The sequence below is a fragment of the Scyliorhinus canicula genome, chromosome 26, assembly GCF_902713615.1.
Source record: "Scyliorhinus canicula chromosome 26, sScyCan1.1, whole genome shotgun sequence".
Taxonomy (NCBI): Eukaryota; Metazoa; Chordata; class Chondrichthyes; order Carcharhiniformes; family Scyliorhinidae; genus Scyliorhinus; species Scyliorhinus canicula.
The window spans coordinates 19,438,736-19,442,635 of NC_052171.1; the positions used below are offsets into that span (position 1 = coordinate 19,438,736).

The 3,900-nt window shown below is 52.5% G+C and overlaps 1 long non-coding RNA gene across 1 annotated transcript; it reads right to left on the reverse strand.

Annotated features, from left to right (window-relative positions):
- Nucleotides 1-506: 506 nt before the first annotated feature.
- Nucleotides 507-3,294, reverse strand: LOC119957295. Its single transcript, XR_005458780.1, has 2 exons — nt 3,186-3,294; nt 507-737 (listed from the first exon to the last, which is right to left on the reverse strand). It is a non-coding gene; the product is annotated as an uncharacterized LOC119957295 (long non-coding RNA).
- Between the last annotated feature and the right edge of the window lie 606 nt (nt 3,295-3,900).

Here is a 3,900-nt window from a genome sequence, read left to right on the forward strand (position 1 = left end):
CAAGGTATGACGTGGAGAGTTACATGGCAGCAGACTGTGGAGACAGCAACAGTACTGTCCGTACCTGGGATCTGTGTATGGTTCGGGATTAACTATAAATGGTTTATGTTTAAACCTTCACATCTCCAAAGGAAGGAACACATAGGGACAACATGTCCAGATACAGCGTGATTGCTTCCCATCAATTTCTCCTCCGGCCGACTTGGCTTCAATTCCTTTCCCTCTCTTTGTCCTCTCCGTGTGGTTCTGGATTCTGATCAGTGAATCATTCTTTATCCTTGAAGGCTTTCAGCACTCAACCTCCCAAAGACCAATGGGTCGCCTATCCACATGGACAAACTCAGACATTCTCACACCCACTCTCTCTGCAATGTGCCCTCACACACACACTCTCTCTCTCTCTCTGTCACACTCTTTTATATTCTCAATTCGACTCTCTTGTCTGCACACTGGCACACACACAAACATTTCTTGTTGAAATAATGGACGAGATTTGAGAATTGAACCACTGTGAGATATCTTTACTGTGATATACATGTTTGATGGAGAAAGAGAGCTCCCCCATTCTCCCTTTGTACTTTGATCTGCCGTGATTATGATGCTTTTCTTATTTCCCAACACTGTGATGCACCCCACATTCGATGGAAGAATCATTCCTCAGATGGACTCTGTAGCGACAGCTCTGACGGTCAAAGAATGCGATACAGTCATCTGAGTAACCAGATGGTATGCCGTACCTGCCGACACAGAGGAATAAGGCATCAGAAATACCCCGGAGGTAATGACCACAGTTCCCCTGTACAGTTTCACTGGACAATTTCACCAGCGACTCCGATCAAGTGAACAACCAGAATTGAGAAAATTCCTTCTTTACCCACAATGCACCAGCTGCACCCTGAGAAGCCAATTACAGATGGGCAAAAGCAGAGAAGGGATTTATCATGGGGCACCTCCACCTTTACTCCATGTTCACTCTTTCTCCATCTCCACCCTCTCTCCATCTCCACCTTCTCTCCATCTCCACCTTCTCTCCATCTCCACCATCTCTCCATCTCCACCCTCTCTCCATCTCCACCCTCCCTCCATCTCCACCCTCCCTCCCTCCATCGCCACCCTCCCTCCGTCTCCACCCCCCCTCCATCTCCACCCTCTCCACCCTCCCTCCATCTCCACCCTCCATCTCCACCCTCCCTCCATCTCCCTCCCTCTATCCCCACCCTCTCTCCATCTCAACTGTCTCTCCATCTCCACCCTCCCTCCATCTCCACTCTCCCTCCATCTCCACCCTCCCTCCATCTCCACCCTCCCTCCATCTCCACCCTCCCTCCCTCCATCTCCACCCTCCCTCCATCTCCCTCCCTCCATCTCCCTCCCTCCATCCCCACCTTCTCTCCATCCCCACCTTCTCTCCATCCCCACCTTCTCTCCATCTCCACCCTCTCTCCATCTCCACCCTCCCTCCATCTCCACACTCCCTCCATCCCCACCCTCCCTCCACCTCCACCCTCCCCGTCTCCACCATCCATCTCCACCCTCCCTCCATCCCCACCCTCCCTCCATCCCCACCCTCCCTCCATCTCCACCCTCCCTCCATCTCCACCCTCCCTCCATCTCCACTCCCTCCATCTCCCTCCCTCTATCCCCACCCTCTTTCCATCTCAACTCTCTCTCCATCTCCACCCTCCCTCCATCCCCACTATCCCTCCATCACCCTCTCTCCATCTCCACCTTCTCTCCATCTCCACCCTCCCTCTGTCTCCACCCTCTCTCCCTCCATCTCCACCCTCCCTCCATTTCCACCCTCCCTCCACCTCCCTCCCTCCATCCCCACCTTTTCTCCATCCCCACCTTCTCTCCATCCCCACCTTCTCTCCATCTCCACCCTCCCTCCATCTCCACCCTCCCTCCATCTCCACCCTCTCTCCATCTCCACCTTCTCTCCATCTCCACCCACTCCCTCCGTCTCCACCCTCTTGCCACCCTCTCTCCCTCCATCTCCACCCTCCCACCCTCTCTTCATCCCTTCATCTGTTCATTCTCTACACTTTCTTCATCTATTCACTCTCATCATCTACCCTCCCTTTCCATCTACACTCCCTCTTCATCGGCACTCACTCTCGTGATCTCCACCATCTCTTCCTCCACATCCTCTGTAGTTCCACGCCCTCTTTTTTAAAATATAAATTTAGAGTACCCACTTAATTTTTTCCAATTAAGGGGCAATTTAGCGTGGCCAATCCACCTAGCCTGCACATCTTTTGGGTTGTGGGGGTGAAACCCACGCAAACACGGGGAGAATGTGTAAACTCCACACGGACAGTGACCCAGAGCCAGGCTCGAACCCGGGTCCTCGGCGCAGTGAGGCTGCAGGGCTAACCCACTGAGCCACCGTGCTGCCCGACACTCTAAGATTCATCAGTCCCAAACACGTATGTCATGGTAACTGACCATGGACATTTATTGGAAATCCTTCCAATTCTTTGGAAATGGGAATAAAGTGTTTTAATAAGAAAGGGGATGTAGTCTTCTGTCTTCGCGAGCTAACAGAATGACATCACCAGAGGGAGTGTGCCTAACGTGACCCAGTCTTGGTTTGCCTTTTGCCTGTGAGCAGAGCTCTGACCCCTTCATTCATAATAAATGCTCTCATGTTCCGGGTCTCGATGTGTGGACCCTCAACGTGGGAACGCAATCCCTTCTGTGGGATTTCTTTCTGCGATGAGATCAGCACGACAGGACTGACCTCCAGGTTTGGCTGTTATATCAAACCCACTTTGTGCTTTCATAAGAAGGATCAAGACAGGGTAGCATGGTGGTTAGCATAAATGCTTCACAGCTCCAGGGTCCCAGGTTCAGTTCCCGGCTGGGTCACTGTCTGTGCGGAGTCTGCACGTCCTCCCCGTGTGTGCGTGGGTTTCCTCCGGGTGCTCCGGTTTCCTCCCACAGTCCAAAGATGTGTGGGTTAGGTGGATTGGCCATGCTAAATTGCCCGTAGTGTCCTAAAAAGTAAGGTTAAGGGGGGGATTGTTGGGTTACGGGTATAGGGTGGATACGTGGGTTTGAGTAGGGTGATCATTGCTCGGCACAACATCGAGGGCCGAAGGGCCTGTTCTGTGCTGTACTGTTCTATTCTATTCTATCACACAACGGACTGACTCCAGGTGGAGTAGCAGAGAATCACTTACATTGTGCAGCATGACATTGATTCAGCGGAGCACTCACACGTCATGCAGTCAGTGTTTCTCCAGGTTTCACCAAGCTCATGCCAGGTGCCATCAACGTCATCTTTACATTTTCTTGTTACTGGAGCGAGAGTGAGTGAGCGAGAGAGAAAGAGGGAGAGAGAGAGGTTAGTCTGTCACTGTCACATCAAAGTCTGAAGAAGTATAATGAGGTAACTTTAACCTTTGTGCTTTGGAAGGATTGCCTGGGCAACTGGCTCAGTTTAATGTCCATCACCGGTCTCTCTGGACCAGGGACGAGCCAGGTTCCTTTTCCAAGAGGATCTGTCCCTGAGAGTTTGACAGGGTGAATCTCGGAACGCTAAGGCTGCCAGGTCACTCATTCCTGGCTGGCCCTTCTTGGATGGGCGTGGGTTAAAGGTCAGGAGCCCAATGTGCTGGAGGGGTGTTTCCGTGGTTACCACAATGAGCCCTCGGCCTGTCTGCAGGCCGCGCCCTCGCTTGTATTCGACAGCCAAGCTGAGGCGATGGAGCAGGAGCTCGCGAGTTGGGCAAGGCGGAATATTGGCCCACTCCTTCCTGAATCCTCGGGGAAGAGGAGAGCGTGAAAGTCAATCCCATGTGGCTTGAAGCATTTATGTCGATGCTTACCTCGCAACCCCACACCCCCATCCCCACACCCCCATCCCAGATAGAGGTTGAGATTGGAAAGGTTCAA